Here is a 23755-nt window from a genome sequence, read left to right on the forward strand (position 1 = left end):
CAGAACATTCCCTATGTTGCCACAGATACCAGATTTAAAGCTCTGGTATACTGCAAAATATAGAGATTTACCTGGTACCGACAGGCTCTATCGGCATTGTGTACAAGGACTTGAATATTCATTTATATGTAAAAGTTCCGCACTTGAGCTTTGGCCAGCAGATGGTGCTCACAGCACACAGGACAAAATGAATTACAACAAATGGATGATTAACATAAGTTACTTTTAAATAACCTAACACAAGCCTATGTTATTGAACATTCATTTCCACTTACATAGCAGATAAATTCCAAAATCTAGCATTACATTGTGTCTGAGCACACCGGGATCATTTTACTCTATATTTGTATTTTCACAACTTCATGACTAAATAACTGAACAAACTTCAGTCACGTTACTATGTTTGATAAATTCATTCTTTCATACAGACTACCACCTGCCCCCATAATGCAGCTGAAATAAAATCTAATCCAATAGGTTTAAGAGCACAACCATTCAGACTTTACTGCGTGGGTTCATTTCATAAGTTGAGTCGGCGCTGATCCTCCTAATAGTTTTAAGAAATGAAATTAACCATGCAGGAGAAAAGCAACTGGGGGCGGGTTCAGATGAGAAAGCTGATATTTAAGAAAACACGTCGGTTGGATGGATGTTGTGGATGCAAAGCTGAATGTTAATTAGCAGTAAATAAGTGTTACTCAGACCTAGGACCTATTTTATAGTTACAAGAGGTGTTAAACAGAGCTTCTTGGTTTTTTCTCAATATATTAACTGAATATATTAAATGTCAGTCAGTCAAAATCCTTAATGTGTGTGTAATAATATGTAGTTCATTAACTGTTACTGTAATGTAAAAATTAATTCTTGCATTGATCTTAGGTGACACTGTTCAACAGTATTGCACTTTGATAGTGGGTCCTATTTTTGCAACAGCTGATATAAGTCAGAGGATTCACATATACATCTACAGCAACACCCCCATATATACTGTACAAGCCACTGCAGAGAGCAACAACATGAAAACATTATAGATTATAGATTTAACAAATGATGACCACCAACGTCACGGTATTCATTATAAAACATGAAGGGAATGATGTTCAAGTTACTACTTTGTAAATCAAGTTTGGGGCAAATGACAGCTCAGGGCTCCAAAACAGTTTTTGAGATGTAGACTTTCACAAAAAGCAACATTTAACATTTGCCTCACGTCTAGCTGAGCACATGCTATGATAGAGAGAACTCATGATGGTAATTTGATACCAAAAATTGCCCTGTATGTGAAAAATAAAGCCATTAGAGTGGGGCAGCAGGCTGCTATTTGAGCAGCTCATTTTGAAAAGCAGTTTTCCACAGGGTTTTTTCACAAACTTCACTTATGTTTACATCAACTCTATTTACATTACACATGCATATTTATTGTAGAGACATTTAATGTGTTGCCACATGCTCATTACCCTGCAGCTGCAGCTTCACCAATATTTATATTCTGGTAACAAACATAAACAGGTATGTATGGCTACATAAAAACCTGTTTATGTTTGATTATGCATGACTATAAATAACCATTTAGCCTACTGATTTTGTATATCAGTACAAATTGGCTCTGATGTAATGGCAAAATGCTGATTTGAGCATTTTATTGTTTTAACTGAATAAAAAGTGACGTGCAACCTTTTTTTCTGACTTCACAGATGCTGTATTGTCCAACGACAGAAATGTTAGGAGGGATGCTGGCCTATGTTTGACACTTCTCCTCACATTCAAGAAAAACTAATAAGGTGCAGGTGCCCACACTCTTTGTCAACAGTCTGCACTTCTGGCACTGACACACCTACTGCTAATTAATAGAGAGGACAGCAGAGGAGTGCCATGGTCCTCTCTGTTTTAAGCGTATGTCATGCTGTCACCAGAAATTTGTTTTGTAGCGGGGACTAGACTGTGACTGCAGGCTTCCTGACAAGGCTTCAGGCGCTTGGTTTCTAAGCACCAGCTGGTCACTTATTAGCTCTGGCATGCATTGGAAGTGCTATTGATGCACAGCTAATGGAGAAAAACAGTCTCAACTCCTGAGCCTGTTTTCTCAGTCTACAGCCAGAGCTGGCAGAGAGCTACAGGTCGGGTAAACCTTGAAATTTATGTAGAATACATTATAAATTCAGTCTAATTAAAGTAAAATTGTAATCATCTGATTAACAAATTTTCCCATTATACCTTACTAGGTTTGAGAGGAAAACCTGGCTTTTCTTGTAAAAAAAAAATCATGCAGATGAAAGCCTAAGGCAGGCAAAGGAGGTGATGTCTGAAACAGTAATATCCTTCACATCCAGAAGTACTAGTCACTCAAGGTTCCAATTATACCCATGTGAATGAAACTCTTATTCAGAGGTAATGATAAAAAAATTTAAAAATCATACAACTGACTGCTGGTTAAGAGCCCAGGCTGCAATTTACCGGTTATTCACTGCAGATCCTCCCACCCACTGCTCTTTTATGTTGAGGAGGGAACCAGTTGAATTCGGGTACAACACTGCAGTTGCCTCCCTGTGGAGATATGGATGGATTGACATATCACCTTGTTAGCATGAGTCGGCTTCGGTTGGGGTTGAAGACTACAAGTTTGAAAGAGCAGCCCTCTCTTCTTCACTTGAGGTGAGCTGCGACTGCCGTAACACACCTGAGTGTATGACCGAATTGTCAGTGCTTGAGTAGCATCATGTATAATGTAGGCAAAACGTTTTGACAAGAAAGAAGAATATGTGGAGAAAAAAAGAGTCTAATTCTATTCTATTGCTGATTTTCATCCTTTTTAAAAGAAAAAAAACTTGCCATCGTGGGTCAACTATGTTTTAGTGTGTGAGTGCTATGCTAAATTTGGTGGAGTAAGTGAACTTATCAGAAATATGAGGTCAAAATATCAATTTGATGCAAGGACACAAGCCACATAAGAGGGGAATGAGATGATTTGCCTTCTCTGTCTGATAATATTAAGATATAATGATGCAATCTTTGTCATTATCTCTGTTACAGTCTGAAATATAGAGAACTGATGCATTTGTACTTATCTTTAAAAAACACATCTGGGTAAGTGACTGCTGTTTAAATTAGTAGATAGTGAAATTTCTCACATGTATAATTTTTCCATCCTAAAATATGCCAATATATAGAGAGGACTATATAGAGAGCTCAAACCAGTGACTTCTCTTTTCACTGGGCCAGCCTGCTACCTCATATTCCAGGTGTGTTTAATGAGCCAGCCTCCACACCTGGACTCTGTAAACTTGACTTCTACCTCTCTGTAGTCCTCTGCAGCACCACAGTAACAAAGATCTGCGGCCCCCGAAGCACGTCCCACCGAGATGAAGTACGAGCATGACAATAGAGCAGAGGTCTCAGGTGTGTCTTGTGCTCGGGTGTTGGTGAAAAATGTCACAGAGACGAATAGCAGGAAGAAAACCGGGAAAGTGTGCGAGGGAGAATATCTGTGAGATAAAAGAGCGCAAGTGAGTTTATAAGCGTAAGACAGAGGTGGTGACAGAGACAGACAGACAGTCATACACAGTATTTAAACTGAGGTCTTAGAAGGTGGCTGACAAAGTTATAGTCAAAGTGAGGAGAGTTCTCTCTCCACTTTCTCTGCATCTGGTCTTTCTTTATTGTTTTCATCCATTTGTAGAATGAATTTTTTCAGACTTCTGACAAAATAAAATTCAGATTTGTCTTTTTTGTCAGAAAAAAAATGGAACAACTGAATCCCTTTTAAGTCCTTAGATTATAATTGTTCTTTGCTGCTGTTGGGACATTAAAAAATCACCACTTGCCGAATCATGCCAAGTCTAGGTCATTATTAATTGAACAACTGCATTGCCAGTGGCAGTGCATTGTTTTCTTTTTCCTGCAACACTTCCCACTACTTCTGTCTATATTCTGCTATGATCTGTCACTCTCTTTACTGTTCAGGGTGTTTTCTTTGCCCTTTCTCTCCCTTCTCCATCCTCTATTTATGCCTCCTAATACTGCTCTGCTTCCCTTCTCTCCTGTCTCTTTTCATATAAGTTGACCTCTCTTTGTACTTCTTACTCAATGGTTTGCCTCGCTGCTCCTGCCGCACTCTCTTTTCTTTCTCAACACCTTTCTCTTGTCTTCTCGACTGTCCCACCCTCTCACCTCCCAAACTGTGTGATAACAACCGTCTGCCAGTTGAACAGCTGTGCTCACCTGCCAGGTTGAAAATAAGGTGACAGTTTTGGCACCATTGAGGAGCATGAGTAGAAAAGGGGGTCTCTCACATTCTCGTTCAGTCTTCTTGTTGTGTTATCTCTATGTCTGTGCCTGCTCCCTTACTACACAGGAAACTCTTACCATACATCTGTATAAAAACATATATCCATACAAAAAAGACGTGATATACAAATGTAAGACAATGACACAAAGGCTGTGCAGAGTTTGAACTGCTCTCCTGAGTGTTTAAACGCCCAGAAAATATGTTGTATACTGCAAAAATTGCATGAAATAACTAAACTGTCATTTTATGATCAAACTCAGTCACTGTTTTCACTGCTCCATCCTGTGTGTGTTTGTACATATGTATATATATATATATATATAAATATAAACTAAAAACCTAGTGTGCACTATTTGCTCAGCATCAAACAGACATCCGAAGTGTAAATAATATAACTATCTGCTAATATATGATCTTTATCATGATTTTGACCTCCCGCAATTAAATGAACATTATCGAATGCAAGATAGATGTTTAAAATGCAGTGATGTTAACTTGATGGTAACTTTCAATTTAGAAAAAAAAAAAAAAAAAAAAATTCCAACTGTCATTCTGACAACCCCACTGTGAACTAGGACTTTCTAGTTCAGCAGGGCCTCCCTCTGTCTCTGTCACACTGACTGCCGTTTGATCTGGGCCTAGCCCCCCTACTTTGGCAGTGACAGGCATATTTCAATAATGCAGGTGGTACAGGGTGTGTACACATTGCAGGGGGTGGTGATCTGTGGGACTATGGTGATGGTGCATGCACGGGTGTGTGTATGTGAGTGAAGAGTGTGTCACAGTAGTTACAGCTTCAGTTTACTTTGCCAAGAAGTTTCTTAGGAAGAAGAGAACCCTCTTTTGATGACTAAAGGACACCGCCTCAATGTGAGGGTCAACAAAACTGCAATCTCTGTTCACCCATGATACTTCTTAAACCTTCCACATCCTCTCACCCATTTTCCCCTAATTGGCAGAACTAAGGTGCTGCAACCCTGGGCAGCAAAGTCTGACCTGACCACCTTTAAGTCACAAGCGCACTCACATAAACACTGCATCATTAATCAAAGCAGCAGTGCGACTGACTGACAGTACCTCCAAGAATCTCATTTGTTATGATGATTGATATTTTAAGGTCAAGAGGTATCATAATGCAGTATTTCCTCATGAAAAGTGGGTACACGATGTGCTCTTTACTCTTAACATGCAGACATTTCCACTCCTACACACATACTCTTGTGATTTGCAAAGGACTTCCTCCCACTTCTGAGTCAGAATTACTGGAGGTCTCCTTTGTCTAGCACAACTCATAACCTGCCAGTTAAGATCTGATTAGGGAAGGTCTGAGAAAGTTGAAACCCTGCTGTGTGTTTTCACTGTTCTAGCAAGTGCACTAGCAATCAAATTATGAAACAAGATATTTATGAACTGGTTATACTGATATGTCTAGAAAGACGTGATTCATTTGAATTATTCAAAGCATTTTGATTAACTTCCTTGTTATAATAAACACTCTGAAAACATCTCCTGTGCTCTAATACAACCAAGCCTATACTGTTAGCAAGAGTATGAAAAAGGTAGAGGGGATTTTAAAAACATAGGAATAAGAGAGGTGGATATCCATCAGCACTGGAACTGCACTATCTGCATAATGCATCAGGCACCATGCCCATGCAACTTGAGGTTCCATCAAATATTTTAGGTTTGATGGCTCTAGAGCAGTGGTTCCCAATGTGGGAGCTAATATCTTTCTTCTCTCTCTTACTGTACAGTTTTTGAAATATGTCAGCACATAAGAATACAATGTGACATTTACATTAGCAATAATGAGCGATAAAGATCAAAATTACCACGTTAAAACCGTGTTAAATATGCACTTATGCAACAGCTGAGACTGGTGACAAAAGCTAACAGTTACTGAATGTCAACAAAACACACTTTCCAGCAAGCAAGTTTTCTAAAAACACAGAAGTCAGAAATATGGACCTTTACTGTATATCTGCCTCCGTTAACCCAGCTGTTTACTGTAAGCTAATGCTAGCTAGTTAACACTATTCAGCTTAGCTGTCAAAACTTTACGTTTCTGCTACAAAAGTTACATTGTCTCAATTTAAGTTAGAAAGATTTTCTTACAGCTGTGAAATCCAATGGCTACCAGAGAGGTAGAAAAATTACTTCAGAAAATCACTTTTAAGCATAATAAGCCCATCTATGTCACAAGTCCTTATTGATACGAGAAGATTCAGTTATTCCATTAGCATAGAGTAGCTGAGAGCAAAATAGGGGATGACAAATGTCCACTTGAAATCACACTCGCTCTCAATCACCAGCTTCCTCTACCACTTCCTCTACTTTCAAATACAGATCTCTCCCAGTGTAGAACAAGGATATTAGGTTCTGCTTACTGGTAAATAACTCTGTGTTCCATTTATAACAAGACTGTCAGGTCTCTACAATACACAATATAACCTGACAGTGTCTCAACCTTCCCGACTCAAGGTCATGGATTAATTTCCTTTTCCATAGCCCCATGAACATTCTGATATCGGCTTCGTGCCTCCATCTTAAAAGGCTGTAAAGATTTCTTGGAAGCGAGCAGAAACCCATCTACACATAGAGTGTAATCAGCACGTGTCATCTGGAGATTTCTAGAGTCTGGATCACTGGTTCAACCTTCTCTGGTACATTCTGGTCAAAACCATTAAATCTGCAGCCATACCATATTATGAACTGCTTGCAAATGTCACACACAAACAAACTATTGATTGCTAGAAAATGTCACACAAGACCTTACATCAGTAGACAAGAGAACCAGTATTGTGTAGAAAAGTTGCTTTAACTTATGTTTTATGCACCACAAAACAGAGCTGTATTTCTATAAACTTTCAGCACAAGTACCCAACCAAAGACTACAGTCAGACAGATAAATCTGCAGAGCACCTGAACGTATAACCCTTTAGAAACTTTATTAATTGAATGTACATCATTTGAAGTAAAGTTAAAACCCCTGAGAGCTCAGCCTTAATACTCCTGAAGGTCAGGGTCTGGCAATTCAAACAGTAGAAGTAGAGAAGGATCTTGCTTTGATCCCACAGTTCACGGATGTCAGAGCAGATCTATGGGTGAGGAAAAACACTTTGATGAAAAATATTACAATAACAAGACTGAGTGAAGGAGACTTGAACCAAACAAGGGCTGATGGGAGCACCAAGATCATAGAGCTACAGGTTAGAAAATACCTAAAGAGGATAAGGAAATCTTTGTAGACTAGCACCAAAGTGCCCTTGAGCAAAATCAGCACTCAACTTGCTCAGTGGTCAACAGAGAGTATGCTGGTACTGGGCAGATCCAAGTCAAGAATCTAAAGGAACATGTTGCTGAGAAACAACATTTGTTAGCGGACATTCCCCAGATTAAGAGATTAAAAGTGGTTGAGTAACAAATCAATCCAATCTGACTTGATTTCAAACACTAGAAAACAGAATGGCAGAATGAGAGTTGGAGTCCAGTCACACACTTTTGTGCAGCATTTTAGAGTTTGCAGCCTGGGCTTCTGCATCTACCACTATGTTACTGTAGCAGCACAGACAGAGCAGGCATCCCACAGGATCCTGGGTAATTTAGCAGGTAATGAGCACTCCGACTTTGTTGCACAGGACCTCTCATATCTGGCAGTGGAAGAAATACACACACACACACACACACACACACACACACACATTACTATAATGTAAGTTTCCATAAACCTATAAACACATCTCTGTGGTATCTCACACCTGCTGCATTTTTTTCATGCCCCAACAAGCAGACCAAAACCCACATACAAAAATCCCACAGGTTGATAACTAAATTAACTCTGAATCTTGTTTGTATTTTAATTGATAAATCATTTCTTTTAGAGATGAACTTCAAATTTAAAAGCAAAACAAATGGTACAAAACCAGTCACAGCAGTTTGGTCACAATCTTACACGTAACTTTTGTAGCAGAAACGTAAAGTTTTGACGACGACAAAGGAAAGAAGAAAAAGCTTAGAATTGAGAAGATAAAACTAGGAAATGTTTGGCATTTATTTCTTTTAAAAAAGGACTGAAGAGATTAACTGACTGTCAGAATAGTTGCTGGCTGATTGTCTGTTGTTCATAGAGGACAGCTTCCTCAGTAGAACAAATAAAATGAAAAAAATCTAATAACTGTGTTCCAAACTCTCACATAGCTTTGCCAGCATTCAACTAGATTTTTTTTGGTAACCTGAATAACTGTTTATGCTATCCTTCACCAATTGATCCTCTACACCACAGAGATGTTAATGATCTCACACCTGTTCCAAAAATAAGTCCTGAACAATATGAGGAGAGAAGGCAAGAGAAAAGGATAAAGAGAGCCACTGGCATAAAAGAGAGGGAAAGATGCTTAAAGAGTAGGATAGGAATGAGAGACATCTAGAGTAGAGAGGTGGATCACCAAGTCTATCAATCAGAAGTGGAGCATGAGAGACTTCAGACTGCAGAAAATTATATGTGCCCTTGGGCAGATCAACACCCTTTGTCCCTCTGAAAGAAAATGACTGTTGCATTGAAATGACTCCAAATGGCTGAATGCTATACACGGGTCATTGATGGGCTAGGTGTGTGTGTGTTAGAGGGAGCAGTCGTAGCCACAGGCACACAGTCTCCATCCGATTAAACAGAGCAGGACAAGGTGATCATTCACCTCCACTTGCCCTTCTAAGGTCTCACATACAAGCACACACACCATGAATAGTGGAGGATAAAGAGGTGCACATGGCTGGTGCCAATTTCAGTATGGAAAAAAAAATCAAGTCTTTAACATGTCACCTGTTCAATCATTTAGCCTGCAGGGCTATTATAAGACTTGAATGGAAATTAATCACAAAATTGCCGTGATGTGCTGCACCATCTCACCTGCAGTGAGAATAATACATTTGAACTTGAACCTGAGCATTATACACAGCAGCTTCAAATGAGAGTACAGGTAGCATATGGGCTCAAATTAATGTCAAAAGCTTGTAAAGTGATCTTCACAAATAATTATGTGAGCTTGCAGTTGTAAAACCTTTGTAAACCTGCAAAATAAATACATTTGAGAAGCTTACATGAGTAGAAAAGATCTGTATTTGTTAAAAAGAAAGAAAAGAGAGCATGTGAAGTACATCTGTGAACAAATTATATCAGTAGACAAGACACTAAACTGTGTGTAAAACTCAGCGCTCACTGTGTATGACACTGAAGTTACATGTACAAATTTTGACCGTGTCTTTATTGTCTTTACACCTAAACAACGACAAACCAATAACAAAGCAGAATCAAACTGCCCAACCAGAGGACAGTTGGTTTCACTGCCTTCAACTTAACTACAGTTCCTGAAAGGTGTAGGCTCTTCAGGTGTAAAAAAAAGTGTGCAAGTACTTAAGCCTTTTTCTCTGAGGCATCTACTGTATATACAATAGACACTACCAAATACAGACACACACAATCAGCTCATACCCAGACTGTAAGTCTTTATCAACTGACTGATGTTTTGCAGCCTTAGTAAGAAACATCTTATCCAAACTATGATCTAAAGTGGTGACTCCAAACCAGGACTGAAGGTACTTTTGCAGTTAGCAAGGGTTACATGGAAAGATTGTGGAGAAGCTCAGCAAATTTGAAGGATTACAAATTGATGTCTTTACTACATTTATCGTCACATTGACAGCAAGTTTTTGATTTGAGAGCACATCGTAGTCACTGTTGCACAGTCTGAACACAGGACACACAATCTGGGAGTGCTTGTAGATGAAGACGCATATGTTCTTGACTAACATGTCAACAATTCTGTGATAACTGGTGAGAATACAGCATGTGACAGAGACACAGTGCAGTTGTACAGCTGTTACCAAACCGGAGAGGAAAAAAGCAGGTGCAAAAGGAATGTAATGTGGCTTTAGCTGAAAAAATAAAAAGTCCTCGTCGATTGTGCAGTCATAAAAAAATACTCATCAACAGCAGAATGACAGGCCAGTCTTCAGGTTGAAAATCATCAACAACCACCGGCATCATAATAAGTGACAGTGTCGCAGAAACACCAGCAGTTTCAGAGTCAGAGAAAGTAAGAAATTCTTTTATCTCTCTTGCCATCAAACTGCTAAATGCTCAGCATGAGTCACCTGAGACACCATTTAAAGAACCGGCTGTTTTCTGAATCAAATTAAGGTGTTTTGTTTGTTTTTTCTCAGACAGAAGAGGGTCTAACAGGGACTGGGAGGGAGGATGAAGAGGAGGAAGAGGAGGAGAACAAGGAAGACGCTGATGAGAGGGAAATAGAAGCGAGGGAATGGTCGATCCATTCTGGTGGACAGCTCTGAGATTCAGTGGGTATAGAGCTACATCAGTCACAGCAATAATCTGGACTCACAGTCGCTGCATACTAAGTGATTGACTGGTACACAAGCGTGCGCACACATACATTCACACATAAATGCACAGAAGATGCTGCATGTGCAGGTCCACAGATGGATACAAACAAATGCATACAGCTACATCCACTGTCTTGCTCACAAACACACGGGTGGTTACGGTATAAGCAGCACACTGAAGATGTCACAGTCTCTCTGCTAATGAGAGTCGACATATTATTCCCTCCTCTGCAACACTAAGGGATGGCAGAGAGGCACTATGCATCTAAACAACACAGGCTCGATTTGGCTGAAAACATAATTCTTTTCCAGCGAGGGGAGCGTGTTTGAGTCAAATTAAGTTAGATATACACACACCCACACGAACTTCAGATGCACTACACAAACACATATACCCATCCTAACAGTCACTATGTATCTCTAGGAGGTCCAGTCAAAGCAGAGCGGTGGTGAAAACTAATGATAAAACCAAGGTTGAAATCTACTTGTGTGTGTGTGTGTGTCTGTGTGTGAGAGTGGGCATGTGTGTGGGTGTCTTCTTCTAAATGATATGAAAGCTGGTTAGAAAACACAGACAGGCTTGTAAGTTGAAATAGTTGCCTCCAGGCGCTGTAGTCATCCATCAATCCAAAAATCACTCTCACATCATAACATTTATTCAGCCTTAAAGAGAGACAGAGGGAAAGAGACAGAGGAGCAGTTGAGCGAGGTTTCAGAACTTCATGTAAGAAAACCCTCATTGTAGGAATCTTTTAATACCATCATATCCTGCGATGTCACTTTTAAATTTTATGCTGAGGAATGACTTGTTGATTTTTGATCTAAATAATTATGTGCTACATCTCTGAATTTTGGATGCCACTGAAAGAAATCCTACTCCGTAATTAAAGCTGGGACAATCTTTGGAGGAAACGGGTGAGGCTACACATCACAGCTTTTACCTCAACATATCATTACAGATTCAGTTAAACTGGCCACATGCTGTAATGAAAGGAAGCAGCCACATCTGAAAGGAGTGCTGAAAGAGATAGGGAGACAGCAGGAGAGAAATAGACTGGTTGCGCCTCCATAAAAGTATTTTTGGTCAATCATAAGAATGAACTGAAATGTTAAAAAAAATAACTGGGAAAAGCACAGTTTAATAAAAATTCTTGGATTTGTCATATGGATCAGCACTGACCTCATCTCCCCCTGTAGAAAAACGTCCACACAGCAGGGACCAGGAGGTGACCATAATAAACACACCTGCCAAAACTTCATTAGGTACAGAGGGGGACCCCAGTTACTCAGTTTACTATGTGAGGGTCAAACACTATCAGCAATGTGCCTTTCCCAACCATTGCATATAATATGAAATAATACATAGCATCATCTCCAAAGCAAGGAAGTGGATAAGTCTAAATCCAGCAGTCCACCTGATAAGCAGCAGCAGGCTAAAACATATAAGCTACTTACTAAAAACAGTTTTTTTGGAATAGACAGTCCCTGTTCCAAAATGTTTTGTGGCAGCAATGAGTGGTAAATGACCATCAACAAATGAGCAGGGGATGAGTGCTGCTGTATGTGGCAGCAGCATAAACCACCGAACAAGAGCTCAGCAGGTTAAAAAGGCCTAATTATATGAAGGATAAAGCGAGAAGGTTACATAAATCCACTGCTTTGAGTCCTATACTTCCTTAGTGCCTTTCTGGATTAACGCAAAATGTGTTAATGGGACTACACCTATGGGTGAGAAAAGCCATGCTGAGTTTCCCATTTAGCCGCAGAGACAAACTGAGGTGGAGGTGTGTTCAGATTCTTTACACAAGAAAAGTAGAAAAAGAAAAATGGTCTATTACAAGTAGCTGGAACCAAGGAATGTGTGGCATTTTGATGAAAAAAAGACTTCAACCATTCAAAATAGTTTAGTCAAATTTAATCATCTCAGCTCTCAGTGCTGTAGACTAATCTATAACAAAACATCATATTTACAAGATCTACATATGTTTTGTGCGCATAAATGTTTATCTGCAAAGTAACTAGTAACTAAAGCTGACAAATAATTGTAGTGGAGTAAAAAGAGCAATAGTTCCCACAAAAAGTGTCATGAAAAGAGAATACTCTAAAAAAGCAAAGCTGAGATTAGCAACTGGGCAATGTGTGCCACTGCTGAAGCCACCGAAAAGGCCCAGGTTTACTGTGTAATTCCTGGCTACATAATTTTACTAATTAGTAACTTAAAGTACAGTATGAGCTATGACAGGTCCTCCAACCTCCAAAGTCAAAATCCATCCAAAAGATTACAATTGTTTTAGTTTATATTGACCTCATTTGTTGTGAACTGGTGTTTTATCAAATTACTTTAGTTTTATCTGTGTCAAGTAATTAACACACAGAAAACCTGGGGTCATATAACTCCATCAAAAGAGAACTGTAAGGCTAATTACTTTCATTATCAGTGGGACTGACAGTTAGATTTTTTTAAATAATTGATTAACTGCTCAGTGTGTGAAATGTCACAAAATATTGAAAAATGCCCATCATTAATACCCTAAGACCAAGTAAATATATTAAAGTGTCTTGTCTGACCAACAATCAAACATCCAAAGATGCTGAGTTAATTATCATAGAAACCTGGGAAACTAGCAATCACTCACAAAGCCGGTATTTCTGCTGTAAAAATTAATCAACCATTAATTGAAGAAGCAATTAATTTACTCCCATTGACTTATCATTTCACCTTTAGCATACAGCTTGGTTGCAGTGTGCCTGGGGAAATAATGAAACCAATAATGAGCCATGTATAGATGGGGTCAGTAGATGCCCAACAATTAATTTTTGTGTAAAGTAAAGTAGGCTACAGGTACCTCAACTTTATGCTCAAGTAAATGTATTTAGTTACATTCAAGTATCTAAGTAGGTAATGCAAACAGTGATGTTTACATCCCTGAACAACACCTGCACACACACACAACACAACAGAACAACAATGTATGCCACAAAATCAATTCAGCCAACACTCCTAATACTAAAATGTTAGCAGTCATGTTTCACCATAATGTAAATCAACAACAAGAAAACACTTTAAGACACATGCCAAACAACAGCAAAAGAAGAAAATAAGTTCAGTCACTCTAAGACAGTAACTCACACCTGCTAGCAAAATACTGCCAACTAGCAAACAGATGAGGACACATACTGTACACTGAAGCAGCCATAGCTTAATTTCATAGCTTGAGAAATACCACCAACCACACAACAGCGAAGAAAGCCAAGACACCCAGTACTTACAGGAACTCTGTGAGGGAAGGTTGAGACTTCAAGACATCGGGCTGCCATCAGCCAGGTAGACAGGGAACCATGAAGTATCCCTGAAGTGACGTTTCAGGCCGACAGTTGATGACCAACACATTATTTCTCCCACAAAGCTGCTGGCCTAAACCTAGCTCCTTGTTAGCTTGTTTATGTGCAATGCTAACGACATGACCAGCGTGGTTAAGCAACCGTCACTGAGAGTCTGCGATTTTGCGTTTTCTAATATGTCCGCCTGCCATTTTAATCAGCTCCGTGGTTTCTTCTCATTTTTCTCCAATTCCTGTTCTTTTCTCGCCTCAGACAGAAAACTAGGAACAAACAACCAAGTGAGGTTTGCTAATGAGCAGCACCATACCACCTGTTGACAGTGGGTGGGCCGTTTACAGGTTAAAGGGTAAGTTAGGATTTTTTTTTTTTTTTTTTTCAACTGTGACGGGGTAAACCAGGGTTTACATGAGGAAAGTAGGACTACAGCTATGGATATTATCATTATCAATTCATTTGTTCACTTTTTCAATTGGTAAATTTTATATCTGTTGATTTGTGTGCTCACCAAGGACATTTGTGTCAATATTAATCTTATAAAAACAAAGCTTTTGAAGTCCAATCATTTAAGATCACTGTAACCCAAAGGAAAGCAAAATTAACTCAGTTTATAAAATGCAAAAAACTGTTGGAAAAAAAGAGCTCATGGTGATGTCTTCAGTTAGCTTGTTTTATCCAACCAGTAACACAACCAATGACACACAAAAGCATCAAACCCTCAAATGTGAGATAAGGAATTTTCTGCTTGATAATCTTTTAAAAGCTTGGGGGGCAACCAGTAAAATATACAATAAACTGCATGAGGAGAGCTTAAAAATTTGCACTAATTAGTTAATATCGGGAATACGAAAGTCTTAAATAATGGGAAATGTGTCTTTCACTGAATGTTCACCTGCTACAGGTAAATCTGCACAGCTATTTCAAATTCCTCAATAAAATAGTCACAGAAAAGGACTATTTCTTTCCTTTTCTAGACTCAAGATAACAAATAGAAATCTCTCTGTCATTAATGGAAACAGTGTGAGAAATCAGAAGAATTTCCCAATGGCGGAGCTAACAGGCAAGGATAACTTTTATATCTGTTGATTTGTGCGCTCACCAAGGACCTTTGTGTCGATATTAATCTTATAAAAACAAAGCTTTTGAAGTCTGATCACTTAACATCACTGTAACCCAAAGGAAAACAAAATCCCTACTGTAGAAAGAGTCAGAATTGAATACAAATGCATGCTGCATGCTTGCTGAATACTGCAGAGGTGTTTTTACATTAGAGAGTGTGTCTTACCTTTTAACCTTGAGCCATACAAGTGTAAGGTATTAGATAGATAACATGTGACTCAACAATCTGATGACACTGAAGAGATTATAAAACACAAGTGGTCCTTCAGGAGACAGGACTTAAGTGCTCTACTGTATGTCTTATGTCACATCTAATTTGTATGTATCCTACAAAAAAAACCCCGATCCATTCATGTTAAACTATGCATTGGTATTTTATTAAAATGTACTTAACAATGTGCACACCTCATCTAAAGACCTAGAAGAGGCATTATAACAGAGGAAAAGTAGGAAATTAGACACAATTACAAGCTGCGACAAAGTGGTGAATACTGCACAAGGGTAAAGTAGATCACAGAGTTTACTGAATGGATGAGAGCCAGAAATTGAAGTTTTGTTTTTTTGTTTTTTTTTCCAGTGAGGACACAGAGGATGAGCCAATTCAGAAGAGTAGAATTTGCTTTAAAGCTGAGGTGTGTTTTGACATCCTTGATGTTTTTTTTTTTTTTTTTCCACAGAGCAGTTCAAGAATCAATTTGCTGACTTCAAAGAAATGGCCAAACTCTTTTTAAAAAAACAACCCAAAGTGCAGCTAGCAGCCTGATGCTGGAGAGGAAAACACTGGATCTTGCACGTTTCTAGTGAGCCAGGGAAGCTGTGAAGAAGGAAGTTGAGCTGTTTTTCGCACAGTGTGACCTGTGTTTTACCATGAAAGATAACGCTGATGCAGTGTTGCAGTGACATACAACAGGAGCAGCCACAAGTCTACCGTCTGCTGCAGATTCTGTGACTGTCCTTTTATTTACGCTTTGTCAGTATGACGGTTGTGGATGCAAGAAGCAAAAGGAAACCTGAGACGGGACCAAGAGAGGGCGACGCCAGTTAATGGAGGTGGACCCAACCTTGACCCATGAACATCACACACCTCTTAGATTGCTCAGCTACTCTCATGCCCTGCTGTATTCTGAATTTTGATGCCACAAGTAAAGTTGTAAAATGAAATACAGGTCAATTTCAACTCAAACTCCTTTTGAATAATAATTTATGTCAAATAAACTCTGGAATGAGCCTTTAATCCTGTGCATCAGACTGCGAGGGTCTCCTATAGTGGAGTTAAATGAAGTGCAGGATCAAAGACCTGGCTGCAGCTCAGAGGCACCGGAGGAGGTTAGACCTTCAGCATCCTCTCCTCTCCCCTCCTCTCCTCTCCTGTTTTGCTTGAGTTGCAGAAGCGTCTTCTCTTCTATCATCATCAGCCTCTACTTTCTCTCGTGTCTCCTTAACTCGGTTGTGATCTCTCCCTCTTTAATCTGCTCTGCTACATTCTGATCTGCTCTGAGACGCCTCCATCCCTCCCTCTCCTCCTCTCGCTTGCTTTCTTCTGACATCTAGTTCAAAGGAGGGGCCTCCCACTAAGTACCCCCCATCACCTATCTCATCCATTTCTCTGCAGCTCTTCCTCAGTTTCCTCAGTAGGGGGTATTTAAGTTTTCCCTCTGACACGTCTCAGTCTGCCTTCTTCATCTCTCACTCCCTACCTCCTCTCCCTGTACTAATACTCTAAGGTGCCTAAATTTAAAAATACTGTTTGGTTGTTTTTGTTATTTTACCTGTGTTCACACTTAAACTACCAAACAGAGAAATGAGGCAGTAAAGTTGAGAAGACATCCTTTTGTTACCATCCCACCCTTAATGAGAAACAATGCTGACTCCAGCCTCCTGTGTCCAATGTCTTTTTGACCCATCTGTCTCCCTACACTGACCTTATGGCTCTATGACAAAATTATCTTACTTCCTCCTTTGCACCTGTCATAATTACCATAACCACTTAAGGTCTTTGTCGCTTGAACTTAAACATGTTGATTTGGGGCGTTTGCTGAAATGACTGATGTGGTGTCATGCAACCACTAGAGGTAATCTGATAATAAAATGTAACTATAAGTCAAATAAGCTGCTTATGCTAACAACCTATGGGATAATTAATTTTTTTTTTTTTTTTTAGTAGACAGTCTTGTTACCGATCACAGTTTTCAGGTTTATCCACTCTGCAGAAAATTTGTGAAAATCTCAGTTTTTAGGTGTCAAAAACATAGGCCTTAGAGGGCCAATATGCTTCAGCAGAAGTGTTTGTCGGATGGTTGAACAGCTTCGGAATATCATCCACCTACACACACACACACACACACACCTTTCCACCATCAGAAGTAGGAGGAGGGGCTGTGTCCAAACATTCCTGGAACTTTCTGAAACCAAAAGTGCTGGACATTCACGCCCACTATCGTGCTCTGACTGGCCAGCTGTGTGGACAGGATTCAGGAAGCCAGGGTTTGAACTTCTATCTTTGGTCTCTTTTTTCATTCTTAACGAGGTCGGATATTCACATAAAAAGTGACAGAAATTGCACATTTTATGTGAACAACTGACTGCAACACCAAGAATGCCCTCTGAGTGAGACTTTCTTAAAATATACACTATTATCCTCATATTTAAACAATACTGTGTCTCACCCCTCTCTAAGACACCTATTTCTGCGGCACCTTCAGGTGTGACTTTGAATCAGTTATTAACAGTTTTGCCTTTCAAGAGGGTTGGACATCCCGTCATACAAACTACTTCTATTAGACTATTGCCCAACATAGTTTTCACCCCTTTCTCCTTTCCCATCTCATCTCCTTCTCTCCGCCCCTCTTTTCTTTCTTCTTCAAGGTCCACTTCTAGCAAAGGCGACATCCTGCTGAGATTGATACTGCCATGCCACCTCACAATCCACCTACCACACACACACACACACACACGTCTCCCTCTCCCTTCAACATTTCCCTTCACCCTTCGCCACTCTCCACTTGCTTCCTCTAAAGGGCAAAAAAAAGTCAAGTGTGCCCATCCTCCACATGTGAGAGTGTGTCTGTCTGTGGTCGATCTTCCTATTCAAACTTATGACCTTATCCTCCTCCTCTGAACCATCTGACCTGACTCATTATTGGAAAAGTGGCGTCCAGCTACTTAACTCCATCAACCGTGGCTGCTCTCTCTCCCTGCAAGAGTTACTTGCACTGTGCAGACACACAAAGTCGGCCTTGAGCGTTGGTAAGGATATGCACACACCTGTTTGCACACACAGGGTCGCGTACACAAACACACGCACACATTTCTGGAGTGATCCTTTGCCAAAGAAAAGATATGAACTGCAGCTAACCTCTTGTTCTGTCTGTGTGTGTGTGTGTGTGTGTGTGTGTGTGTGTGTGTGTGTGTGTGTGTGTGAGCGAGTGACCTTGTGACCATTTTGAATATAGACAGATAGATAGATAGATAGACTGTTATTTACCCAGAGAGAGGGTGTGCTTCCTCCCAGAGATCTCACTGTGCTAGTTAAGGTAATGATACACAGATGATGATGTTGATGATGATATTTGATGATGATGATGATTGTATCTGATGATGATGAGGCCCTTATGTGTAGCCGCTGCTTCTTTTCCAGTTAGGAAGGACAGATTACACTCCCTAATGACTTCTCTCTCTCTCTCTCACACACACATACACACACACACAACTCATAATACAAACCAAAATCATACTGTAAAGGCATGACTTTCATTGAAAGTGTCACTAATTCACATACACACAAAAACACATGTAAAGCTATGCACACTCTGCAACCCAATAAGTCAATTAAATAATGCAGATACACACACACACAAACACATACACACACATACACAATGAGGCAACCACCCATTAAAAACAACAATTAAATCTCAGTGTGGAGGAGTGGCAGCCCCTATAGGAACCAACATTTGCTAGTTAAGGGATGAGAGGAGACTTTTGCAAACAGGACAAAGACAATTGAGACAGATATAATCATCACTTCTACAAAGCCAGGATTGCATTGTTCCAACATGGACAACGCATTGGTAATTTGCACCTTAATAGGATGGCCAGTCTCTGGGGGGAAATAAGCTCCCCAAATAGCCTTCTTTCACTAATCTTGTCTAATGCCTGTGGGTGAAGAAATGCAGAGGCTGAGCTTTTCTACAGGTCGGGTTTCCCATAATGCTGCACTGCCCCCCCATGGCTGTCAGTAGAACAATAAGGGAGTAAAATCTCAGGGTTATTAGAATCAGCTTTGTTGTTTTTCTTTAAACACAGCAGCTCTAGACTGAGACAGAGCTCAACATGGAGGGACATAAAACATCTAATTATGTCAAATTATAATGACTTGTCTGATTTGTGTCCAAAGAGCAACTTTGTGGGAGACATAATATATATTTTCTGCAACTTCCAGAAACTTGGAAAAAATGTCAAAAAGAGGACTTAATTCTAAAATTGATTTTGAATGGATTGTGTGGAAAGTTTTGGTTAAAATATGTGTATAGGACATTATAATAATAAAGAGGTGCCCTGGTCACTGTGTACCTGTTGCAGGTGTCAAAAGCAAATACATTTAAAATGCCCACATGAAACTAAATGAATCCAGAACTTCAGTGTGATTTAAGAAAGTAATAAAAAGCAGATGAAAACAGGAGCTTGAAGGATGCCCAGTGGGCTTTTATACATTCTGTTGGCTTGTCAGGTCATTTATCTGTGCTGCCCTGTTGACATTGTTGAGGACAGTGAGATGCAAGGACACTGACCTCAACCTCTTTACAAGCTCCAGGAAGCCTTGAGGACAGGTGACAAATTGCCAGAGTGACTAAGGAGGGTGTCACCTCAACATGCAGCTCTGTGCCCCTCAAATGGTCCTGAGAGGCAGACTCGGGAGTCTAGGAGATTTGATAAAAAGAAAATAAATTCAGCCTATCTTCATTTATATGCAGTAAACCAGTACCATTTATATGCAACAAACAAATGGCAGAAGATGAACTTGGACACAAACACAAATATACACTGACATCCAAAAAACATCTACAATGAGATGCTTTGTTTCTACTTTTCTATTTGCAAAACCTTCATGTTATCAAAACTATATAAAACATTTCCTACACAGTATTCTCACTAGAGTGGCTTAAAATACTTCTTGATCAGTTAGCGACTCTCACGTGGGGCTGGCTTTCACAACCATTGCTAACAAGCTAACATGAGAAGTGTTAATTTCTCAAAAACAAACACAAAGCCTTTGCTGTGAGACCTTGTTGACATTTTCAAGATAAGATCTAAAAAGTGATCAACAGGAAAAGCTGCTAATTAACCATACGTATCACTTTTTTTTTTTTTTTTTTTTCAAAGAGAACTGGAATTCTAGGTGGTAACTGAGCAGACTTTGTCGTCCATTTGGGTAATCTTTATTTTTAAATTAAATTAAAAATAATTAAATTAAATTAGTCTGATCACTGCAACCCCTAACGTTAAGAACACAAAGATCTAAACATATTTAATGTGACTGTACCACAGGCTTCATGAAAAATGGCTGAAGAGATCGCATAGCACACATGGCAGAGCAGGTGCAGGACAGGAAGATGAACTGTGGCGATGACTCTGCTGCATGTCATCTCTCCTCATACAGTGTTGTGGATCACTGTATGGCCTTTGACCTAAACAGAAAGAGTGGTCAAAACTTAGAGTTCACATTGTCCCCCACCTATAGTACAACTACTTCATGGAGCGCACAACATTACAGAGTTACATCTGAAACTTACAGCCAGTTAGCAATGTATGGTAGGATTAAACAGAAACTGAACAATACATGAAATGCATGAAAAAAATATTTGTGCATATTTGCATTTGTAAATTAAAAAAATGTTGTTGACCTGTTAGAAGTGGAATAGGAATCATTTCTGAGTCTGTTACAACATCTGTATGATGTCCTCTGTGGCTCCCTGTCCACCAGGGAGAATGAACTAGCCAAAAAAACAGCTAACAGCAGGTAACTTACCAACATGTTGTGCCTTCTTTATTCAATCTATATGCAAGCTGATATGTAAAAATTATAAGTTGTAGTTTTATATAACTGTCAACTGTAAATTTCTCTGTGTGCATATTCGATAAAAGGTGAGCTTTAGAGGTGTTGGTAGGCAGAACTTTGGAGAGAGCTAGGCTAGCTGTTTCCCCCTGCTACCAGTCTTTATGCTAAGTTAAGCTAAGCTAATCACCTCCTAGCTTTAGCTCAGTACTCTACAGACATAAGAGTTATACATGAAAAAGTGTATTCCCAAATAGTAAAGAGGGTGTGAAGCTTGAAAGATGCAGTCAAAGAAGTTAACGAAAATGTTGCATTATGGGAAATGTAGGATGTTTTATGCTAGCAAAGATATTCACACACTGCTGTTGATTTAATGCGATTTAGCTGATCGTTTGTTGGTGGCAGTGACAGGAATATGCCAACAGAGAGAAAGAAGAAAAATGGATGTAAACAATTTAGGATTTTGAACATTTTTAAAAATCAGTTCTACATTTTTTTTTCTGAGAAAGGACAGGGAAGGAAGAGGTCTGCATAATAGCAACAGGAAATGATCGAGTGATTGAGCCAGGTCACGAGGATACCCCAGCTGCTTTGATTTTGACAATGTTTTATGTTTATCTCTTTTAAGTACTGCAATTTTATGGCCGTGCAGTATTAAATCATTGTAGTACCTCTTAAGATTACTCTAACACTGCATACACCACAGTAAAAAGACATCAGAGGAAGACATAAAATATTTGACATGGACTATGTGAGGAGAAGCACAACACACACATACAAGACATGAAACGTTAACAACACATGAGGAAAAGCAACTTATTTTTCATTAATGTATGTGAGAGCAAATGCACACTCACACATACATGCGCTCAAGGGCATTGCTGAGACTATACAGGTGAGAATATTTTCCAAACTGTTTTGCTTCACAAATTTTCATTTAGACAGGAATATGCTAAAAGCCAACCCCCGTGTGTGCATTCAACCCTCAGGTGGTAAAGTCTCCGTTTTCCCACCTCCTGCTCTCGGCTTCTGCTCCTGACAAAGTCACAACTTCAAAGTCAAAACAGAGGAGAGGTGTAACACACACACACACACACACGTGCTTACAGGCCGCACATATTACAAGACTGGAGAGTTCCCGTTTCTCCACATTTTCTTCCCCTGCCATCCAGTGGGGCTCTTTCGCCCTTTGTGATGTATAATTGAAGCTGTGTGTAATTTCATCAACTCATTTCCAGGCCGAATCCCACTCGGAGCTGAACTTTCACTTTCACAAACTCTCATCGTTGTGGAATATTCTCTCTGAAATGTAGAGACCCGCTCTTTGAACATGCTGGTTAAGATGCCCCCCCCCCTCCATCCTCCACCCTCCATCCTCCACCCTCACACCACCCTGACCTGCCTCCATTACACTTAAGTGTAACTTTATTGCAGAAAAAGAGTAGCATCTTGAAGAAGCAGTTCAGATGTCAGTGTCAAAGTCAGATTGAGCAAAAGTTTACTAAATATCATTTGAATTAGTCAGACTTTGTGATACGTATATTGTTCTGTGTGGTTCCTTTAGTGGACAATAAAAGGGACATTCTTTTATTAAGGATTACAGCTCTTCCATATTCTATATCTTTTTAAATTTACTAAAAATATTAAACACATAAAAAAAAACAACTGGGAACAGTTTAATTGGAACTACTTGCTATAGTCCCTATGTTTGACAGTGGTTATATAGAGTATCTAGAATGCTTGAATTTTCTAATTGCAATTTTTCAAAGCTTTGACCATTGAAGAAGTAGCAGAACCTTTTTAACCTATTTGAACCTGGGCCAATAAAATGAAAACTGAAAAGTGTAGGAAAAAGTGTAGGTAAGGTACAATCCCCACTCACCTTCCACATACTGCAGTTATAACTTTGTAGCCATCCAGTTTTCTATTCCTGTTGCCTTGCGTTCTGCTTCCTGGGGTTTGACCTTATGCTGGTCTGTTGCCTGAATTCCTGTCCAACCCTGTCTCCCAGAAGATATGTTTATATATGACTAATTTGCAACAGCAATCTTTTTTTCCCCCACATCACAAAGAAATGCTACTGTACTGAACTGTTCCAGCGTGATGCTGAAGGCTTCAGAAAAAGCTAGCAAATGGACCATGGGTTGGGATGGTTTCATCAGACTAATGTTTCCAAGGCCAAGACTAAACTTTTCATGAGTAAAATCCTTGAAGTGAAATGGATAACAGCCCACATAGTAACAGATCCATCACAATCATTAACAAATCTTTTAGCCAATCAAGACAGTGTGGGGTGGTTGAAAGCTCTGGAAAAAGTAAGTAAGTGGACTCTAGTAAATGGAAAGTTAAATTGTTTTGTTTGTGAGGTAACGAATGAACTTTTGTGTAGTTTTTTTGTTACTAATACAATCATACTTAAGTCTTGCTGCCATCTCAGCCCAGCAAGGTTTAAAGTTGTCTGGTGCATCTCAGTATGCAGTATAAACACTAACAAGCCTCAAGGTCCAATGTAAACAATAATAAACCTATATTTGTGAAAAATAGGTTTAGGTGTAGAA

General features: G+C 39.4%; 1 protein-coding gene and 1 long non-coding RNA gene across 2 annotated transcripts in view; one reads left to right on the forward strand and one right to left on the reverse strand.

The window, feature by feature from the left end:
* Positions 1-23755, forward strand: part of irf1b (interferon regulatory factor 1b) — a 323207-nt gene that overhangs the window by 60023 nt on the left and 239429 nt on the right. The gene's annotated exons all lie outside the window — the stretch shown is intronic.
* On the reverse strand, positions 19956-22475 carry LOC108893265 (uncharacterized). The gene is made up of 3 exons (XR_001962636.2): positions 21171-22475; positions 20685-20829; positions 19956-20061 (listed from the first exon to the last, which is right to left on the reverse strand). It is a non-coding gene; the product is annotated as an uncharacterized LOC108893265 (long non-coding RNA).

This window comes from Lates calcarifer, linkage group LG20, assembly GCF_001640805.2.
Source record: "Lates calcarifer isolate ASB-BC8 linkage group LG20, TLL_Latcal_v3, whole genome shotgun sequence".
Lineage (NCBI taxonomy): Eukaryota > Metazoa > Chordata > Actinopteri > Centropomidae > Lates > Lates calcarifer.